Source organism: Capra hircus, chromosome 3, assembly GCF_001704415.2.
Source record: "Capra hircus breed San Clemente chromosome 3, ASM170441v1, whole genome shotgun sequence".
NCBI lineage: Eukaryota > Metazoa > Chordata > Mammalia > Artiodactyla > Bovidae > Capra > Capra hircus.
In genome coordinates, this window is record NC_030810.1 from 5430204 (window position 1) to 5442471 (window position 12268).

Below are 12268 nucleotides of genomic sequence, written 5' to 3' on the forward strand. Positions count from 1 at the left end.
CCAGAGCTTACTCAAACTCAGGTCCGTGGAGTTGGTGATGCCATCCAACCATCTCATCCTCTGTCGTCCCCTTCTCCTGCCTTCAATCTTTCCCAGCATCAGGGTCTTTCCCAATGAGGGTCCAGCAAATTTCAGCTGAAATTTGAGCTCAAAGGTCCAGCAAATTTCAAACTGTGCCCCCTTCCCCCCAACACAGAGGGTCTAAACAAGCACTTCATTGGTTCTCAGAAGGTAAATCAATGGAAGACTAAAAAGAGAAGAAGAAGAAGAAGAAAAATTACTCCAGGACAATCTTAGCTGTCCTTTCTGGCAGGCTATGAAATGTTTTTGAGTTGTACATATTATGACATCAAAAGGGTCAGTACCAGGCTCCCTCGTGCTTCAGTGGTAAAGAATCCACTTGGCCAATGCCAGAGACGTGGGTCTGATCCCTGGTCCAGGAAGATCCCACCTGCCCTGGAGCAGTGAGGCCCAGGCACCACAGCTACTGAGCTTGGGCTCTAGACTCCGGGAGCCGCGGCTAACACGCCCACAGGCTGCATCTACTGAAGCCCATGCTCCCAAACAAGGGGTGCCATCGCAATGAGAAGCCTCAAACCGCAGCAAAGAGCAGCCCCCGCTCCCCACAACACTGAAGACCCAGCACGGACGAAAATAAGTAAACAATTTTCAAAAAGCGTGAGTCACTCAGTCGTGTCCAACTCTTTGCTACTCCAGGGACTACAGCATGCCAGGCTCCTCTGTTCACGGGATTCTCCAAGAACACTGGAGTAGGTTGCCATGCCCTGCTCCAGGGGATCTTCCTGACCCAGGGACTGAACCCACGTCTTCCTGCGTCTCCTGCATTGCAGGCAGATTCTTTACCCACTGAGCCACCAAGACAGGGTCGTGTAAACGATTTGCATTAGGGGGAGTCAGGTGCAGTATGTGTGGGAACTCACTGTATGATTTTCTACAGCTTTCCCACACATCTAAAATTATTTCTCAATTAAAAGTTAAAAATGTTAAAGTTCTCCTTTAATCCTACACATGTACTTGTTTGTGTTCCCATTCATCCAATTTTAAGCCAAAAGGACATAAATTCTCATGTGCTAATTATGATAAATACACAGTTTCTTGGTTTCACTTAGTATTTTCTAAACACTGTTCACACTTCTAAAGAGCCTTGAAATTGACCATTTTAGAGGCTGTATATCCTACTACCGTTTAGCTGACAGTCACTAATTTAACTCCTTGCTTGTTGAGTATTTTTAGTTCCCAGGTCTCAATATTATAAATAAACCTGCTATGAACATTTCTGTACACGTAAAGCATTTTTCCCTTTCTCCTAGTGAATTATCCTCTTGGGATAAATTTCTACAAGAGCAATTATGGGGACAAAGTGAGTACAATTTTTTGTCCTTTATATACTGCTAGTTTATACTCCAAGAGGGCTGGGCCAATTTTCAGTAACATAGCAGTACATTCCGAAAATTCTGTTCTCTCCTAATTTTTGCTAAGACCAGGGTTTTACCACATTTTCTTAACGATAAGCCTAAGTACAAAATGATTTCTCATTGATTTAAGTTTCTGATACTTCAGGAATGAGCAGAGAAAGGCCGCATGCCCATCCACACTTACTCCCTTCTGGAGGATCTTCATTTCCAAATCATCCCCTGTGTGTTACATCCCCAGTGGTATGTTGGCACAGGTAGTACATGTTTCCAGAAAATGCTTTGTTTTGCATGTTAAAAACAATACAAATTATTTTTCTACAGAAGAACTTGTTGGGGATAAACATTCTTGTTTGGGGGACAAATCACTGTCACAGAGGCTATGGTTTATGTAGTCTGAGAGCGAAGTCGCTCAGTCGTGTCTGACTCTTTGGGACCCTATGGACTGTAGCCCATCAGACTCCTCCGTCCATGGGATTTTCCAGGCAAGAGTACTGGAGTGGGCTGCCATCTCCTTCTCCAGGGGACTGAATAATGGGGCAAAAATCTGGCAAGTATGAACACAGTCGAGTTAAAATCTGCAGGTTTGAATTGAAACAATTTTTATAAACAAAATTACATAACAAAGACATTTATTTAGAGGAACTTTCTTCTGCAGTGAAAAAGTTTTAGAAGAAGCCAGCTTTCTAAAATCATCTTGATCATTGACAGAGCTTCCACTCTTTGAAGATGAAAAGGAGTGCCCCTTGTGCTACACCTAGATAGTGTATCCTCTGTACAAGAATCAGAGTTAAATTAAGAGATAGAAAGATTAAAATTTATTCTGCATCTTAAAATCTAACAGTGTAGAGCATGACCTCTCCGATGTAACACCTTCTTTAAGAGAAACACGATACTGTTTCCGGGAAAGAGAAACACCTTACGCTACTGACCTACTCCATCTACTGTATATATACTTGCTGACCTACTTGCCCTGCCCTGTGGACCCCCAGGAGAGACCATCAGAGGGCACGCCCCTCTTACCCCCACCCCACCCCTCCTGGCTCCAAAGTATGGGGACGCAGAGGGCATGGACGATGCATGCGTCCACGAGGCAGGGAAGACAGAGGCAAAATCCCAAGACCTGACGAGGTATCAGGGCAGCGAGGAGAGGGGACACTGCATCTCCTGGAAGGGAACGCACGTGAAATGGGCCCTGAGAACAGGCAGGCTGTACCAAGCACAAACTGAGGGACCAACCAAAGCTGGGAGCTCAACATGCATGAGGATGGAAGGGAAGGAACCCCGAGGGACCCCCAACGCCCGGCCATCTGGTGATGCTGGCCTCTCTCGTGAGCCGGTCCCTCTCTGGGCCTGCAGGTGACCTTGATGTGGCTGTAGCCCAAGGACCGCAGTTGGTCCAAGTGCCAGACAGCACGTGCTTTAGAGGACAGCCCCCCCCCCAACCCCCGCATAAACAACCTGCCCTGCTGGAACCCCACAAGGAGGATACCATGCCGTGACCTTTAGCCTGGTCTGGCAAAGATGGTCAGTGTAGGCACAGATTCAATCAGGGGTGGATGGCAAAGGCTCTTGTGGGCACACATGCTAGACGATTCCTGGGTGTGACCCCCACCTCCACCCTCACAGCTCAGTAACCTCGGCAGGGTGACCCAACCTCCCTGGGCCTGGGACGCCTCATCTGTCATGGGCAGTGAGCTGTGTCTGAGGTTGGCGGAGAATTAAGTGAGGTCATGTGACTAAGGCATCTAACACAGTAACTGATGCAGGGTGAGAGCCCAGGAGGACGGCCAGCGTTCTTATTATAAATCGAACACAGCAACGATCTGGTCAATCGCGAGGGCTTTCTAAGCAGGCGGAGACATTAGCGAACGAGCAGAGCAGGGTATGGTTCTGACTGAGCAGGGGAGACTAGCTTTGGGAAGGGGGAAGGCAATGGCACCCACGCCAGTACTCTTGCCTGGAGAATCCCATGGGCAGAGGAGCCTGGTGGGCTGCAGTCCACGGGGTCTCTAGGAGTCGGACACGACTGAGCGACTTCACTTTCCCTTTTCACTTTCATGCATTGGAGAAGGAAATGGCAACCCACTCCAGTGTTCTTGCCTGGAGAATCCCAGGGACAGGAGGGCCTGGTGGGCTGCCGTCTATGGGGTCGCATAGAGTTGGACACGACTGAAGTGGCTCAGCAGCAGCAGCAGCAGCAGCAGCCGCCTTGGGAAGGCACTAAGATGTAATAGTGTTTTATTTGAAGTATAGTTGATGGACAGTGTTAGTTCCAGGTGTGCAACACAGGGATTCAGTTACACACACACCCCCCTCCATATATACATATTCTTGTTGAGATTCTTTTGCTCTATAGTGTCATTCCAGAATTCTGGGTATAATTCCCTGTGTTGTACAGTAGGCCCTGGGTGATCGAGTTTAGATATAGTAGTGCATATCCAGGCTTCCCTGGTAGCTCAGCCGGTAAAGAATCTGCCTGCAATGCAGGTTCGATTCCTGGGTCTGGAAGATCCTTTGGAGAAGGGATAGGCTACCCACTCCAGTGTTCTTGGGTTCCCCTGGTGGCTCAGCTGGTAAGAGAATCCACCTGCGATGAGGGAGACCTGGGTTCAATCCCTGGGTCAGGAAGATCCCCTGGAGGAGGGCATGGCAACCTACTCCAGTATTCTTGCCTGGAGAATCCCATGGACAGAGGAGCCTGGTGGGCTACAGCCCATGAGGTCACAGAGAGTCGGGCACAACGGAGCGACTAAGCCCAGCACAGTGTGTATCTGTTAGTCCTGAATTCCGAATTTATCCATCTCTCCCACTTTCCCCTTGGGTACCTACAAGTTTGTTTTCTGTGTCTGTGAGTCTATTTCGGTTTCGTGAGTAAGGTCGTTTGTAACATGTTTTTAAATTCTACATATAGGTGACGTCATATGGTGTTTCTCCTTCTCTGTCTGACTCACTTCACTCAGTATGATCATCTCTAGGTCCGTCCATGCTGCTGCAGATGGCATCATTTCATTCCTTTTTACGCCTGAGGAATGTTCCATTGAATACATGCACATCTTTTTTAACCATTCACCTGTTGATGGACATAAAACATGACATTTTGACAGCCAGTGTGATTCTTCCTGCCAGAAAGCAAGGTGCTCACTTGTTTCAGACTTTCTATTTACAGAGAAAGAAATCCGAGCTGGCCTTGAGTGTGAAGTCAGTTCAGTTGTGTCCACCTCTTTGCAACCCTATGGACCATAGCTTGCCAGGCTCCTCTGGCCAAGGGATTCTCTAGGCAAGAATACTGGAGTGGGTTGTCATGCCCTCCTCCAGGGGATCTTCCCGACCCGGGGATCGAACCTGTGTCCCTTGTGACTCCTGCACTGCAGGCGCATTCTTTACCACTAGCGCCACCTGGGAAGTTGGCCTTAACTGTCATAAGAGGCACTGTTGAGAGGGAGATACAGGCTGAGCAAAAGGGAACATTTCTTTCCTGTGGGATGAGGACTTCTCTCACTGCGGTGGTCTCTCCTGTGGCAGGGCACAGGCTCCAGGGCACGCGGGCTTCAGCTCTTGCAGCTCACGGGCTCCAGAGCACTGGCCCAAGAGCTGTGCATCACAGGCTTAGCCGCTGCAAGGCAGGTGGGATCTTCCCAGACCAGGGGTTGAACCTGTATCCCCGCATGGGCAGAAGGATTCGCCCCCACGAGACCACCAGAGCAGACCCCTGCTTAACAGTGCATAAAGTGCCTCATCGGCATCACCTGCATTATGCTCCTGTAGCCCTTCTGACCAAGGGAAGGATTAGGTTAACCTGCTCTGTAGATTTAAACATAAACTCTGGGCCTTGTATTTTGTGGTCGATGTCATTTCTTGCAGCATTTTGAGCATTTTGTACAGACCACGCCGCCATCCACCTACACGAGCCAAAGCGTCAGGAGGCTGTGGAGGGTCTGCCCTCCCATGGCAGATGGAAGATGCGAAGTTCCCACCGAGGCATCCAGACCTTCCAGAGTGTTCTGCCAACGACACTCTGATGGCTGAGGAGCCGGATGAAAAGCATGTGATGCCCCCACCTGACCCATTAAATTAATCATCATAATTGGCGACGTCTGCCGGGGTCCAGGCTGGATGCGGTCCTCCCTGGGCGCTGTGCACCCAAGTGAGGTAAATTAGGTTCAGGGCGCCAGGTCGGCGTCAGCAAATTACCTGCTTCTGGGGAGCGGACTGGGCCCCGGTGGGTGCAGGCAGAGCTGATTGCCACACGGGTGAGCGACATCTTCTCAGGGTGCTGGTGCCCAGGGGCCTCGCTGTGGTCGGGGCCAGCAGGAGCCCCGTGGACATGGCCCCACGTGTCCTGGGAGAAGGGCAGGGGCCCGGCTGTGGTGAGGGGCAAGCAGGAGCCCCGTGGACGTGGCCCCACGTGTCCTGGGAGAAGGGCAGGGGCCCGGCTGTGGTGAGGGGCAAGCAGGAGCCCTGTGGACACGGCCCCCGTGTGTCCTGGGAGAAGGGCAGGGCCACCTCTTTCTTTCCCATCCAGTCTGCCTACAGTTTCATCTCGCTCACCAATCTTGGTGGCTCTGTGAAAGCAGATGATGGCCGGATGCCTGACCAACTGGCTGTGAACGGTGTCAGGCGTTCCGGGGACGTCAAAAGTGAGCGGCATCGTGGCTTTTATTCTGCAGATGCCAATCGATCCAGCCCCTGGTGTGCATTCCAAGTACCAGACCACACAGGTCAGAGGCCTAGTGGCAGGCTGGCCAGGGGGTTAACTCGAGGTTCCTTTCACTGAATTGATAACTGCTGCTTTCTACTCGACTGAGAATCAAACACACACACAGCTTCACCGCGGCTCGATGGCAGGGCGCTGGGGAAGGCCACCCAGGCCGCTTTGCCTCTATGCCCTGGGAAGGGCTTCCCCATGGCTTCAGGGGCTACAGGAAGGGCTCTGTGCTCACTGGCGGCTCTCTGGCCCAGAGGTGGCCAAAGTCCCATCAGGGTTCAAGGCCAAAATTCAGAATTCTTTGAAAAGTCACATGAAACCACAAAGGATCTACCGTATATAGCACAAGGGATTCTACTCAACATCTGTGATAACCCGTAAGAGAAGAGACTCTAAAACAGATTGAATACATGTATACCTATAACAAGGGGTTTCCCAGCTGCCCCTAGTGGTAAAGAATCCTCCTGCAGTGCAGCAGACATAAGAGGCATGGGTTCAATCCTCGGGTCGGGAAGATCTCCTGGAGGAGGGCATGGCAACCCACTCCAGTATTCTTGCCTGGAGAATCCCCACGGACAGAGGAGCCTGGTGGGATACAGTCCATGAGGCTGCAAAGAGTCTGACACAACTGAGATGACTTAGTACGCATGTGTGCATACGTAAAACTGACTCACTTTGCGGTACGCCTGAAACTAACGCAACATGGTAGATCGATTCTGCTCCAATAAAATTTAAAAGACGAAATAAAACGCTCCCAACTTAGGTTAATAAAAAGGAAAGAACACAAATAGAAAATCACGTGAAGACACTTAGTGTTTGGTGTTTCCATGGATCCCAGAATTAAGCAGCTGACCTGGGTCTCCAGCAGCACCTCAGACCCAGGTTCTGAGAAAGTGCCCCCGGGTTGGACCGGGCAGAGCTAGGACCGCACAGAGCGGGTGGCTCCCAGGCCCGCCGCAGCCCAGTTCCTCACACATACTGTTCTGCCTGCATTTGTTCAAGGACAACAGGGACTTCTTTCTTTCAAAATAGCAACCAGTGGACGAAATTAAAAAAATATAAAATTCTGAAAGCAGGAAGCAAGCAGATGCAGTGTTTCGCCTGTTAATCTCTAACAGCTCTCTGAGCCTCGCCAGCACTTAAATCTCCAAGACAAAAGCCACCAGGCCAGGGGCGCCCCAGCCTCGTCCAGACAGGCCTGTGGGGCCTTGCTGAGGGGGTCCACGCAGACTCTAAGGGGTCCTCGCTGCAGCCAGATTTACAGGGGGGCATTTACAGTGCTATTCTGGGGTCTCCCCGCCCAACTAACCTGCGGAAGCCCACCCCTTAGGGCTCACCTGTCAAGGGGGGCCAGGGGTTGGGAGGGATCTTGACCAGATAAACACCATCAGTCTGTCTGCAGAGGAGGAAGGACAGACAGACAGAAGCGTGATAAAGCAGACAGTATTCACTTTTTCACTCTCTGAAACCGCATGAGACAACACTTAGTGAGGCGTTTGCTTGCTTTCCCTTTTGTCTTCACATACAAAAGATATATACAGGTACTTTCAACGCGTGAGCAGGATCAACTGACCAAGAGTGTTGTTCAGTCGCTCCGTCGTGTCTGAGTCTTTGCAGCCCCACGGACTGCTGCACGCCAGGCTTCCCGGTCCTCCACTGTCTCCTGGGGTGTGCTCAGATTCACATGCATCGAGTCGGTGATGATGTCTAGCCCTCTCATCCAAGATTCTACAAATTCAAATGTTCACACTCTAGCGTGTGTTACTGGGTGTGAGGTGAGGCCCTGAGGTCTGTGTTTTCAGGGTGAACATCAGAGGCAGGAGGAGTCCGGAAGCGAAACAGGACAGGCTGAGTATACGGACCATCATATAGAGATGAAAAAACTCGGGAGAGAGGGAAATAAAAAAAGAGCACACAGCTGCCGTCCCCCAAACAGACCTCCCATCTGCCACCCACGATTTGCATGTCACCTTCTCCGGGCTCATTTGTACTTCATTAACTGCCATTGACTTAACAAGATTTATGCAAATGACACCATAGGAGCTCCCTAACTCCCACTGCAATCAAGTGATTATGTATGTACAACTCTCCACAGCAATGAAAAATTAATACGTGACAAGCCCACTCGCCGCTGAGCCGGGCCTCTGGCTTTTCCTTTTCCTGCTTTTTGCTTTTACATTTCTATTCGAAGAGACCTGATCGCCATAGTTTAGGAGAAGGAGGAGGCTGGGATGAGGAGGCAGATGGAGGAGGAGGAGGAGGAAGGAAGGAAAGGCAGACGGAGGAGAAGCAGACCTCTCTGAACCGAATCTCCACTGAGACTCAGAAAGGACAAAGAACGTGGAGGTGGGCCCCGGTCCTCAAAAAACGGAAGTTATTTTGCAGAAGATGTCACATTCTCGATGAGAAAGCTTTCACGGGGGAAGGAGGGGAGACAGGATCACTGCCCACCATCCGTGGACAGCTCCTCCCAGCTGGGCCGAGGAGAGCCTCCGTCTCAGAGCCAACAGACAAGCTGTAAAACGTGAGCCGGATGCGGTTAAAATAACCCACCGGAACACGCTTCGTCTGCAAAGACACGCGTCAGGCTGCCAAGCGTGATGAAGACACGGCCTCGCCCGTGTCCTGAACTGACCCAGACAAGACTCCTGTGCGCCGTGGTGGAGAGAGAGCCTGTGATGGTCCCCAAGCCACCCCCGGCCCAGCCCTACAGAAGACCCGGAGGCTCAGGAGGAGGACTTCTCTGTCTTTAGGGCCTGTGAGCCGGGGTTCAGGGCCCCAACACGCAGACCCAGTCTCGAATGGGGGCTGAGTGTGGAGACAGAGGCTCAGATGCTGGTGGGAAGGATAGGCAATGGAGAAGGGATGCAGGGACCCCAGGCAACATGTAGACCCGTGTCCCTGCAGACGTGTGGTGCTGCAGGCATATCTCAGAAGATTCCTCTCCTTGGGCACGAGGTACTTGTCTGAGGCTGGGGGCACACGTTTAATTCAAGGCATGTAACTCTGCTTCCTAAGCTTTCTTTTTATTCCTTGGCTGTGCCGTGTCGCTTGTGGAATCTTAGTTCCTCGACAAAGGGTCGAACACCCTCGGCAGTAAGAGTGCAGAGCCCTAACCACTGGACTGCCAGGGAATTCCCTTCCTAAGCTTTCTGAAGGCTTCTGGCCAACAGGCAGCATAGGGTGCATGGCTGCATGGGCTCAGGGGCCAGGTTCGAATCCCGGCCCCTCGGCTTCCAAAGGGGCCTGGTCTGGAAAGCTTGCACCACAAGGATTTAATTTAAAAATGAAGGTAACACAGTTATGTCAACTGTGGCAATGTTGAGGGTTCAGAGATATTACGTGAACGCTTAGCAAATACTAAGCAGTCACTTAATTGTTCAGGCCTGCAGTGTCTAGAACATTCTGGCAGGTGCTGCTCTATCTGGCCCCCGTCCTCCACAATCCTCTCGCTTCATTTCTACTAGCTGATGTCATCCCTGGCAAGCTGAGGAATCCAGACTACCTCTAAGGGTCTCCGTTCCTTTATAAAAATATAGATGTATCTATACGTTTGTGTGCAAACGCACAACAGCCTGTGCGGCCCACAGCAAGGCTCCAACATGTCCTGAGCACAGTGAATCTGAAAATCTGGTTTTACCAGAATCTAAAAATCCTCTCTGGCATCTCCTCATCTCAGCGTCCCAAGGGACTCGGTATTATCTGGAGCCCAATTCCCAGATGTGGAGTCCAAGGCCGGGCATGTTCTGCCTCAAGGGGACTCTGACCCGCGAGGTATGGTCTCCAAGACGCGGGTTTCCCATGTCTGTACGTAGAGGCAGCTACGAGAGACAGCAGCTGGCTGGGCTGCCTGTGTCAGGATGCCCCAGGAAACCAGACCACGGCTCAAGGGGTAAGCTGGATTATTTTGAACATTTACTACTGAAAGGCTTCCCAGGACAGGGTAATACCCGACTTACCCTTGACTGTCAGCCTCCAGATGGAAAGCCTGGCCTGTACAGCAAGCCCTTGTGCAGAGGCGCAGGGCAGAAACTGAGGGAAGGGAGGCCCCACCCACACCGGGGACCAGTCTGACTGGAGTGGCGGCCAGCACGCCCACCCAAGCCCATGGGGTACCAGATCCAGCACCCCCAAAAGGAAATGTCCCAGGATGGATACTTTAAATGAGAGGGAAAGAGTTCAGTGATCTTCCCAATTCTAGTTGAAAGAGCATCAACAGATTGAAAATTACACATTAAAATTACCTTATGTGGAGAGTTAGGTTTATATCGATCAGTAATTGCACGAAGAGTAAGCAACTGTGCCTACATCTCTACAAGAGAGAAAGCCTTTAGGAGCAGTCAAAACCAGATTCACAGACACAGAGGACAGACGTGCCAAGGGGAGAGTGGAGGGGGTGCGAGTGAACGACCGAGGGTATGGGGTTAGCAGACACAACTGATTACACACGGGACAGATCAACAACAGGGCCCTGCTGCGGAGCGCAGGGAGCTGGGTTCAGTATCCTGTGAGAAACCCACGTGGAAAAAAACACAGACAAATATATACATATGTATATATACACACGTGTGTATATATATGTGTGTGTCTGTCAGGGGGGTGTGTTTATGGGGCTTTCCAGGGGGTGCTAATGGTAGAGAACCTACCTGCCAGTGAAAGGGACGTAAGAAACTCGGGTTCGATCCCTGGGTCGGAAGATTTCCGGGAGGAGGAAATGGCAGCCCACTCCAATCCCGTCTGGAGAACTCCACAGACAGAGGGGGTACTTCATGCACCAAGGGCTCACTATGCATATAGCGGCGTGCTCAGCACTTCAGTCGCTCCAACTCTGCGACCCCAGGCTCTGCAGCCCCCCAGGCTCCTCTGTCTATGGAATTCTCCAAGCAAGGATTTTGGAATGAGTTGCCATTTCCTCCTCCAGGAGATCTCCCCGACCCAAGGATCGAACCCGAGTTTCTTATATCTCCTGCATTGGCAGGTGGGTTCTTTACCACTAGCGCCACCTGCGAAGCCCCATAAACACACCCCATAAATACATATGAATGTATGCGTACGTATATGTACAGACATATATATACACACACACATATAATTAAGTCACTCTGATGTACAGCAGAAATTAAACACAGCATTGTAAATCGACTATACTTCAATTAAAAACAAAAAGGCGAACAGCAGGAGGGAAGGAGACTGCTCTCAGCGGCTCTCCGCGCCAGCATACACATCAGTTCCCCGGTCTCTGAAGGGGTCTTGTGAAACCCTGTGGACTTCCGCCTCTGTCTCACCTGTGATGCTGGGGCCCGCCCCACACCTGCATGCAGAAACTGCCCCGTCCCCAAGTGAAGCCGGAGGCTACCTGTTTCAAGTGGAAAGACTCTAGCCCTCCTGAAGGGTGGCCAATGCCAACACGAGCGCCTACAGGATTCATGAACCTGTCCAGGTACAAGTGCGGGGACAGAGCTGTCATCCTGCCCACTGACTCCTCCTCTCCTTAAGCAGAAAACACTCGAAACCAACCGGCCTTCTTCAGCAAACTAAGAGACGGCGTTTCCAAAAGCCGTGCTGCTGGGCTGAACACTTTCATTTCATTTCCCTGGGAACTATCACAGCCAAATAGGTCTTGTGAATTCCCCTTTTCCTTGAGACATAAAGTCATTTGGTACCCGGCTTCTGGGCTAATGAAAACCGATTCCAGGCTAGCGACATAGGCCAAAACAAATGCCTGCGTTCGAGTCCTGTTGTGTAATGAGGAAGTTTAATTAAGGCCCCACATTACAGCTGTAAATGTTCCTTTATATAATAAGGTCTAAATGAAACTGAACCTAATCAAAGTTACAATTCCTTCATTAGCAAATTACAAACAAGAGCACACAGCTGACACACCGGCTATGATTATCACAACTAATTGCCTCGTTGTTACAAGCCAGCCTGAAACCGTGTTCAGATGTCCGTCTGCGAGAGCAAATTAGGGCCACGTCGGGCTATTCCTGTGATCACAAGGGGCTCTTGTACGGGGATCTGATTTACCCCTGTTGCCTGGCGGCCAGCGGCCCAATCAAAGCCGCGCTACAAAGGCAGCCTTTGAAGCCAGCGCGGTCTCGAAACGCACTCCATATGCAGGCGGGCA

General features: G+C 51.0%; 1 protein-coding gene across 9 annotated transcripts in view; it reads right to left on the reverse strand.

The window, feature by feature from the left end:
• Positions 1–12268, reverse strand: part of AGAP1 (ArfGAP with GTPase domain, ankyrin repeat and PH domain 1) — a 571803-nt gene that overhangs the window by 269875 nt on the left and 289660 nt on the right. The gene's annotated exons all lie outside the window — the stretch shown is intronic.